The sequence below is a fragment of the Dermacentor variabilis genome, chromosome 4 (genome assembly GCF_050947875.1).
Source record: "Dermacentor variabilis isolate Ectoservices chromosome 4, ASM5094787v1, whole genome shotgun sequence".
In the NCBI taxonomy this organism is placed as follows: domain Eukaryota; kingdom Metazoa; phylum Arthropoda; class Arachnida; order Ixodida; family Ixodidae; genus Dermacentor; species Dermacentor variabilis.
Genome location: NC_134571.1, coordinates 225,644,919 through 225,655,340, shown reverse-complemented (window position 1 = coordinate 225,655,340; position 10,422 = coordinate 225,644,919). Strand labels below are relative to the sequence as shown.

Genomic DNA, 10,422 nt, shown 5'->3' with positions numbered 1-10,422 from the left:
GCTTGTTGCCAACACAATCGTGAGACACTACTTTTCAGTTACCGAGTAGTTGCATTCCGCCTTGGTGAGAGCACGGCTAGCATAAGCGACAACATACTCAGTGAAGCCTGGTTTGCGTTGCGTGAGTACTGCAGCAAGACACACGCCGCTGGCGTCTGTGTGTACTTCGTTTGGTGCAATCAGGACGTAATGGCGCAGAATGGGTGCCGCAATGTAGTGAAGGCATCGTCGCATGGTTAAGTCCAATTGGAAAGGTCACCAGGACTAGCATGGAGCTTCCCACGAAACACAGAACCTCTTAAAAACTTCTTGAAACGGCTACAAACGGCTATAGACGTCTTGGTCTATGATAAGACTGAAAATAGAATTTCTTTTAAACATAACCTCAGCACTTGGAATATGCTAGTATATATTCTATCTGCGGCAAAACCCACTACTGGTGTCACTAGAGTCTGTTTTGGTAAACGCATTCAGAATGTCTAACTCAAGAACTTTTCTAGATCTTTTTGTCTAAAAGTGCATAAAATGCCAAACGACGTGTTAAATGTGCGGTTACCGTCGGCCGTCGGCGCTAGCGAATAAAAGACGCCACAGACAAATCGAACTCGTTGGAAGCAACATAAGTTAATTGGCTTTAATAATAAATAATTTCACACCAGAACTTCAACAATCAAAGGCGTGTTATTGTTTTCCATACGGGGCGCGCACACGACGCCTGGAAACCATTCTATGCTCGCGCAGCAGGTATTGACAGCAGCAGGAGCGAAACGCCGGTGTTGCACAGCGGTGTCACAGAGCCACCGCGCTGCGATCACTTCGGCGGCACAATCCAAATTTGTTGGACATCTCATTCTGTGCTGGAAACACTGGGAGGCAGGAAGTTACGCCCGCTATGTCTCGTTCGTGGGTTCGTTATCCATTGTGCGTCATTCTAAGCCGTTCTGTACATTTATACTGGATATTAACTGGAGTCATTTAGCTGTGCTGATGCTGTGTGCCGTGTGTTTTGCATCACTGCTTCGTGACATCGGCTGTATTGCGTGTTTTCGCCGACGGCTTACTACCACAATGGCGGGATCTGCGTTCGCCGCCTTCGTGTCTCGGTGCGTCTTTGTACGTCGCACGTTCGGATAATACTTTTTCCGGTAAGTTAAATACATTGCGCTTCGTTTTTCGTCAACAATGTGAATATATTTAGGTGTTACCCGCGACAATTCTTGATATATGGGCTCTTCTGCCCTACGAGTTTTCGTCATTACTTTTATACGAGGGTTCTGCTTGTGTTCAGCCGTTCAGCACTACGGCGCTCCACGTCTTCCGCAGCAACAGTCAGAACTTTGCCCTGATTGTTAGCCTGTGGTTAACGTAGCACGAACCAACCGAAAGGAGTGCATTCGAAGACGACGCAATGGCTGTAATGCTGAACCAGACTGAACTCGCCCTATTTTGTGTCCTTTTGTTCTTACGTGTGCGCGCGTGTGTGTCAGTGACTATGCAGTTTGTAGCCTTCCCACTTTATAGTAAAACAAAAAATATAACTGCAGTGTTTACTTCATCTATACAATTCCAAATTAAATCGTCTGCTGATGTACAAATTTCACTTGTGTTTTGTTCTAAATAAGCAGCAAAACCTTTAACCTAGTAGGTGCTTCATCTGGGAGTGAAATCACCACAGCTTGGCATTTATTAATGAATGACTGTGACCGGGTCACCTTATTTGTAATTGCAAATTTGCCTTTCAACTGACTTGACGCTATCTTATTTTGTCCCTTTCACTCTATAGACGGCTGGACATGCTTCTTGTACCTTGGCACTAGCTGGATGACGGGACCTCATCATGATCAGTGTAAGCCAATGTACTGTACCCTCTCTGGTCCTCCCAGTGCTTTTTATATGGGTTAAGGCCAGGGAGCGCTTCGTGGTAAAATAGCTAGTTGGTGTCTTACAAATGGCCATTTTTTTTTGCACTGGCCCATTATAAGCTGCCACTATTATAACCAATTTCTCAGTGCCAGTGTGCATACACAGTTCTACTAATAATTAGTTTCCCTAAGCCTTACAAAATTTACCTGTAGGTAGTCATTGCTATGTAAGAGCTCACAAATTAACTCTGCTGTGTCATAGAAGTATTCCATACATGAGTAAAAATTTTCTACAACAGTGTACATTACACCTTGCTTCCCTAATGCATAAATGTATTCAAGCCAGTATTTGATTAGTTTGGTATTCTAAATGTTTTCTGTGTGATTTAGTTTCTTTACAGGAACTTACTGTACAGCATCAGCAAGCAGTCTAATTTAAGATTTATGTGTGCTGTAATAGGTGTGCTTTGCCGCTAGAATTGATAAAACATGGGCCAAGGCTTCCATACAAGGACAAACTTCAATTTCGCTCTACCACCATCAGCACTTGGCTGGCGCTTGCAAAATGAATCACATCAAGTAGCTTGTGCCAGACTGTTTTTTAACCTTATTGTGAGGAGATCACAAAGTGATCTGTGGAGGTGCCTGCGTCTGAGATATAGATTGCGCTGCAACATATGTGCGTGTAGAACCGGCATGATGCTGAGGGTTCCAGCAGTTTGCAGAGGTGCTTTTAAAATTTTGTCATAACTGCAATTTTACCTGTGCTGTTTTTTATCACCTATTTCAATAATATCATTGGAGGTGTTATCAGAATTTATCAATCTATTTGCCCTGGCCCATTAGCCTGCCACATTTGCCTTTTCACTAGGTGGGCAATTATTCTTCATGGACCATTACTTGAATACACCTTTTTGTGTGCAGCGGCTTCTCAGTTGCAAGTCAGCATAGATGCTCAGAATTACCTGAGGCTATAGATACACTGATGAATTTGCCACCTATACGAATCATTTTGCACTTTCTCACGCAAACAGCATGCTAACACTTCCAAGTCAGTGGGCAATGTTATTGTTTGATCACATCATGATATACTTTCAACTTTGTATGACGCATCATCCAAGGTGTTGCGTCATTTGTGTGAGGTATTGGCCGAAGCCAATTAGGGTCACATGAAAATATATCAACAAAGTGATTGATCCAGCTAGGAGTGTTGCTTTGGAACACTACTTTATCACCAGTCCTCCTTTGCATGCTACCTGCTTACTCTGTACTGTGTGATGTTTAAGTTTGAAAGAAAGGCAACAGCTAGGCAGTGCAAAATGCCAAACTTGTTTTTAGTTCAACAATATAAAACGCTATTTAGCTTTTTAATTAAGTTAGTACATCATTTACCTGCAGAGTGAATTACTGTTTTAAACTGATTATATTTTGCAGGAAGCTTCTCAGACTTGTTTGACAGGTTGGTAAGTGGCTTTTTAGCCACAAAACACCATACAATAAATTAAAGGCTGACTTTGACTCTGCTATGCAACTTAATGACTATATGCCAGGAACAAGGTCTCTGAGTTGTGGCGCTGGCTAACACTCCCAGCGTTTGACTAGTACACATAAATACCCAAGAAAGTGGATGGGAAAACGACGCCGCTGTAGCTCAATTGGTAGAGCATAGCACGCGAAATGCGAAGGTTGCGAGTTCAGTTCCCACCTGCGGCAAGGTGTTTTTTCATCCACTTTAATTTCCATTAATTTATCGTTTCTTTATTTAATCTATTAAGCACAAGTAATTTCCCCTATCTTGTCCTTGGTGTCAGTGTTTGTTGGCTTTTTATGATAGGAAATATACTAGTCATTTTAAACATCATCGCATACATACCTTAAGATACCCGTAATTTAAGAGAAATGAGTGCTTAAATTTATTTTTAATGTGAGCCAAGCTTTTTACTTAGCACATATTTCTAATTGAAGTTCCAATTTCAACATTCCCATTTCTTCCCTTGCCATTTTTTTCCTGTTCTGTGCAGGTATTGCTTTCCTATGTCTACAAGAACCGTCACGCGTGGCCTGTGAAAGCAAGCTTTTGTGGGCAGCCAGTTGCTCTCCTACGAAGGCTGGCCTACTCTGGCAGCGGCGGCAATCATCTTGAAGATTTATCCATGATCACCTTTGCTGCTATTTGTCACTCTTGTTAATTACACTTTCTGCATCTTTTCTAATTCATTAGGTAATAAAGTATGAGTATGTGACATGATGTCAAGTTGATGCCTTGCTGCATTTTCGCTTGCAATCACCTTTTATGCATGAAAAGCTCATCATACAGTTTATGAAAAAAAATAACAGCATATTATGATTTATCTTTCAGTTCTTCTAACATGCAACATACAAGGAATTCACTAATGTATGGCATGCTGAACTCGCCATTATTTCCGCGTGCTGCTGTACAAGCATATGGCGCTACCTTACAAGAGGCACCCAGAAAGTAAGTTACAATTTACTTTTAAATGAAGCATGGACATCAGAAAAAATATATTTATATTGCTAGTTAGAGTGGTTCGCAGAGTGTTTTTCCAGATGTGTACTATCCTTTATTTCCTAACTCATTGCAGCACAGTGTTCTGTTTCGTATAATGGTGTAAGGCTATTGTGCCCCCTGTAGCTGAAACAAGGATGTAATTTTTGCCTGAACTGCAGCATCACTGACAAAATTTTTCTTTGCTAGAAACTATTTCAATTTGGTGGAGACCCAGCAGGGCGAAGTTTTGTCAATAATGACTTGTTTCACGCAGAGATGTTCTTGTTTAGGTCAATGAGTGAACATTGGAATTATATCAGCATACAATACAGATATTGTTTTATTTGCAAAATAAATCTGACAGGTGGCATTCAATTGATTGGTCTAATTAAAAAGCACAAATTGACCAATGAGGCAGTACTATTCCCATGGTTCACATCTGGAAAAACTACCTCTGCATCACTCTATCCGACAATATAAACTTTTTTTTCTGATTTCCATGCCTCGTTTGAAATAAATTGTAACTGTGGGCAAACGTTGTGTTACTGTAACAGCTGCCGCAAAAATTTGAGGGAATGTCTAATAAAAGTCTTCAGTTGTTCTTGTCAAGCTGTCCATTAGCCAACTTTTAGCGTAACGTTAGCAGGGCTTACTGAAGTATTTCTAGACGTCCATGGCTACAAGATGTCTTGATCAAGACAGCTACTAGGCTTTTGAATTAGCCGTTCAAGACATCTTTTAGACATCAAATAGCTGCTTGCGTGTTTCGTGGGTTCTTATGCGGTGCTATGATGGAGGCAAAGTTCTGTACAAAGCGAAGAAAATACGAGCACAAGGCCACAAAGCTGCGCAGTTCCTTTACAGTGATGAGCTTAGGAAACTCCGCGATGGCACGAAGTTTGTCAGGGTCAGGAAGAATCCCATGTTTTGAGACTAAATGACCTAGTATGGTGACCTGGCGATCCCAGAAGTGACACTTCTGCAGCTTGAGTTGAAGGCTTGCGTTAGTAAGGCACTGGAGAATCGTGCGCAGATGGGCGAGGTGCGTAGCGAAATCGGGGGAGAACACGACGATATCATCTAGATAACAGACATATCTGCTATTTCAGGCTGCGTAAGATGCTGTCCATCATTCGCTCGAATGTTACAAGCGCATTGGAACGTCCAAATGACATGACTGGTAATTCGTACAGACCATCCTGGGTGACGAACGCCGTTTTTGGACGATCACACTCAGCCATAGGGACTTACAAATAACCCGAACGCAGGTCGACTGAAAAGAAGAATTCGGCGCCCTGCATGTAATCGAGGGCGTCGTCTATGCGTGGAAGAGGGTAAACATCTTTTCTAGTAATTTTGTACAGACGCCGGTAATAATCACAGAACCTAATTGTACCGTCTTTTTTCTTGACCAGCACAGCGGGAGATGACCACGGACTACAGGAAGGCTGGAAAACTCCAGGCTGAAGCATGTCATGAACTTGCCCGTAATTATACGACGCCCCTGTGGTGATACACGGTAGGGACGTTATCGCAAAGGGGTATGGATTCAGGTGTCAATTCTTTGAACAACGGTGCTCGTTCGACCTAAAGATGCTTTGTGGAAGTGAAACGAGCTTCTGAACTCGTTGAGAGGGGTAAGAAGCTGCGCACATTGATCCAGAACGAGGTTGCTGTGGATGGGATGAGAAAATACGTCCGAGCACACGTGAGCGAATGCAGCATGCGGTGTCAACGCGTTCAGCTCAGGCTTCGTAATTGGCTCGGAGAATCCATAGGAACAATATTATCATCGACGAGTGACTGAACGTGGCAAGTGCCTCATTGCGGCGCAATGTGAGAGGGCGTGAGGTAGTGTTTGAAATAAGTATTCCGGAGGCATCCTGGTGATATGCTAGAAGGGCAAATGGCAGCGATGCATGCTGGCGGCGACTAAACACGTCAGATGGCGTGAACGGATCTGTAGTTTCAGAAAGGGCAGCACAGTAACTGGAACAACGACGGCACTGAGAGGGGGAAGCGTAGAGTCAGTAGCCACAAGCTTGTGAACATAAGCCACGGGCACAAACGAGCCGTATGTAAAAATACTGATGATACCTATAGCGGCTCCACAGCCACTGCAGTCCTCCATAAAGAAAGCAACAAAATTCCAATAAAGAAAGGCGTCAGGCCGGGAAATAGAATCTCTCCAATGCTAATCACAACGTGTTTACAGCAGGTATTCTGGAACCTGGATTGGGAAGAATTGGAGATAAGAGTTAATGGGAAATGCCTTACTAACTTGCGATTTGCTGATGATACTGCCTTGCTTAGTAACTCAGGGGATCAATTGCAATGCATGCTCACTGACCTGGAGAGGCAAAGCAGAAGGCTGGGTCTAAAAATTAATCTGCAGAAAACTAAAGTAATGTTTAACAGTCTCGGAAGAGCACGGCAGTTTACGATAGGTAGCTAGGCACTGGAAGTGGCAAGGAAATACATATACTTAAGGCAACTAGTGACCGCTGATCCGGATCATGAGGCTGAAATAATCAGAAGAATAAGAATGGGCTGAGGTGCGTTTGGCAGGAATTTTCAGATCGTGAACAGCATGTTGCCATGTTGCTTGTCAAGAGACAAGTGTATAACAGCTGTCGCTTACCAGTACTCACCTGTGAGGCAGAAACCTGGAGGCTTACGAAAAGGGCTCTACTTAAATTGAGGACGACGGAACGAGCTATGGAAAGAAGAATGATGGGTGTATAGCGTTAAGGGATCAGAAAAGAGCAGATTGGGTGAGCGAACAAACGCGAGTTAATATCATCTTACTTGCAATTAAGAAAAAAATGGGCATGGGCAGGACAAGTAATGAGGAGGAAAGATAAACAATGGTCATTAAGGGTTACGGACTGGATTCCGAGAGAAGGAAAGCGTAACAGGGGGCGGCCGAAAGTTAGGTGGGCGGATGAGATTAAAAATTTGCAGGGACAACATAGCCACAATTAATACATGACCGAGGTAGTTGGAGAAGTATGGGAGAAGTCTTTGCACTGGCAGTGGGAGTGACTAAGCTGATGATGGTGATGATAACATTGGCAGAAGGTGTATCGCCAAACACAGACAGTTCCACCTGAACGCGAGCGCTCTCTATAACGGCGTAATGGCGCCACAAGAAATCCCACCCAAGGATCACATCGTGAGCACGAAGTCAACACAATAAAGTGAATGTTGTAGAGCAAATCTCCAATGATGATTTTAGCCGTGCAGACTGCAACCGGATGAATTCGCTGTGCGCTTGCATATTGAGGGAAAACGCTGTAGGTGGCGTTATCACTTTGCGAAGAGAGCGGCAAATTTTCTGGCTAACTAGGGATATAGTGGCACCTGTATCGACGAGTACAAGAGTTGGAACACCTTCAATAAAAACTTCGACGAAATTGGCGGGGGACAAGCGAAGACTTACACAGGCCGACGGCGACGCAGCTCGTGCCTCCGGAGTTGCGGTAGTCAGTTTTCCGTCTCAGCGCTGGGTGGGCGACGCATAGGTGACAAAGATCGGCGGCGTGGTGAGGGTGAACGACGCGAAGGGATCAAAGATGGAGTCAGGCTTGGGGTCTCGGGCGTACGCATCAGGTGGCCTCCTGTGGCGTTTAGTACTGGGGCCGGAAAAGAATGGTCGCAGTATCGTGGTCCACCCGTGGTTACCGCGAAGCGCAGATGACAGAAGCGTGCAACGTGACCCGGTACTCCACAAGCGTAGCATATTGGTCGGTTGTCAGCAGTGCCACTATGGGCACCAGGGAATGGCGCCGGTGGCTGTCGGAGAGGTTGAGAGGCCAAGGCTGGCAGTCAACGCGGTGGCTGTGCAGCGGCAGCCGCATAGGTGACTGTTGGCTTAGAGGCTGGCGGCAGCATCTCAAACACCTCCTCCTGAATAACTTTTGTGGTAGATGGCGCTAGATTGTGCGCAGGCACTGCTGGAGTCGACGAATACGACAAACGCGAGAGCTGCAGGGCCACTTCCTCACGCACATGTTCTTTGATAGCCGACAGTAGCATATTGGGGTCACCACCTGTGGTTAAAGCAGCGAAAGAATCATCTTTTGTTGTCAGCCATCGAACTAATAAGCGTTCTTTGCGTAGCTCACCAAAGTTCTGACACAAGGTCATAAGCTCAACGACGCTGCGTGGGTGCGCGACGGTGCGACGGTGCATGGCCAGAAACATTTAAAAGGCATCGTCGTCAATGCCTTTCAGGATGTGTTTAATATTATCTTGCTCGTTCATAGAAGGATTCCGGCGCTTACATAAATCGATCACGTCTTCTACGTAGCTCGTAAAATGTTCGCCTTGCTGCTGCGCACGTCCGCGGATGCGCTGTTCGGCGCGTAGGTTGCGCACGGCTGGGCGGTGGAACACATCGGCAAAGCGTTTCTTGAACGCACTCCATGCAGCGAAGTCGGACTCGTGGTTGTGGTACCACAGGCTTGCGACGTCTTTGAGATGAAACGAGACACTCTGGAGTTTCGATGGGTCGTCGCACTTATTGTGGCCGCTGATGTTTTCGAATGTCGCCAACGAATATTCCACATCGCAGTCTTCTGTTCTACTAAAGGAAGGAGGATCGAGCTAGCGCAGCGCGCCAGTTACGAGAACCTGCGGGAATTGGGCCACGGCCTGCGGGGTAGTTTTGTTAGGCATTGTCAAGGCAGTTGGAAGCGTCCTAATCGCAGTTACAGGTTTCAATCTCCCGCACCTCAACCACTTCGAAAGGGGGTTTATTAAGGTTGGACGGCAGGACGAAGGACCGCAGGACGGGCACAGCAAAGACAGTCTCAGCGTGCGTCGACAGCTCGCACCTGGCGCCTAGACAGTGTCCCACTGCTGCGTGCGTTGCGTCATCCCCCTACACGTAGAACGCTTCGACAATCTTATCTTCAGTCTGATCCCTTGACTAGAACAGGAATACTGTGTTATTAAAAATTGAATTAAAAGGGTTCTTTTCCCGCCCTCCTTTTTTCCTCTGCATCTGTCACAGTTTAGGGCCAAGTGCCTCCTGCCTTGATCTTTATATGCAACTCGCGTTCCCATGCCCTTTCTTTGAAACACCTGCCCCTATGTCCTATATAAACGTTGTCACTGGTTAAGGAAGCCGAATACACTACTCCAAAAACGCAATCCGTGTAGTGCGCTTCGTGCATGGTCTAACACTGTGGCCTACTCTTTTTCTAGCCTGCAACCATGGCGCACAATTTATCCGAGATTGCATGGGGCAGAACAAATGACCTGTAGCAGCTTGGCACTTTTGTGATGTTGTGCGAAATACGATCATTATAGTGCATCAGCTGTAGTCTTTCTTTCTTAATGCGGTCTTACTGTTGCTTTCTACATTGAAGTTTTTGCAAGAGACTCTCGCAGGCGTCTGTGACTAAATTCTGAGGCCAAGCAGCCGAGAGGAAGCGCCTAACTTGCTGACTGAAACTGGTTTCTAATTTAGGCTGGCATAATTTTTTCCAGGGCGGACGTACAAGCTAGGGTTATCTTGGCTGTTTTATCTAGTTTTGAATGTGCACTTCAAAACGGCAGTGGGGTCTTCTCTGTAGTGCGGTTATAATACCAACAGACGTGTTTAGCGTCAAAATGAAGACTGAGGTCCAAAAACTGAAGGGATATATCTATGACGAACTCGTGGCTGAATGTGAGCTACCCCCTCCCCCTCCGAGGCTCATTGGAATACCTTTGATACACGAGCTATGGCTTTATTAAGCTTACCTTGTGGGGACACGTGGATTAGGACTAAGTAGTCATCGACATAACGGAAAATGCGCAAGATATGATGCCTGGAAATTGGTTGCTGCACTCGTTGATCAAACGTCGAAGATACATATCGTAAAGAATAGGTGCAACTGAAGAAGCTATTCATATTCAAGCCTTGTGCATGTAGTACTTTCCATCATACGCACTGATTGTGGAACATAAATAAAAGCTTAACTTTCATACGATGAAGCGCCTACAGAGGCAGCAAACTAAGGAAGAGCAATAACTCGACAAGGTGCATCCACTCTTTGTTCT

The 10,422-nt window shown here is 45.1% G+C and overlaps 1 long non-coding RNA gene across 1 annotated transcript; it reads left to right on the top strand.

Annotated features, from left to right (window-relative positions):
• Nucleotides 1-1,021: 1,021 nt before the first annotated feature.
• LOC142578155 (uncharacterized) lies at nt 1,022-4,098 on the top strand. The gene is made up of 3 exons (XR_012827196.1): nt 1,022-1,145; nt 1,784-1,846; nt 3,884-4,098. It is a non-coding gene; the product is annotated as an uncharacterized LOC142578155 (long non-coding RNA).
• The last annotated feature ends 6,324 nt before the right edge of the window (nt 4,099-10,422 follow it).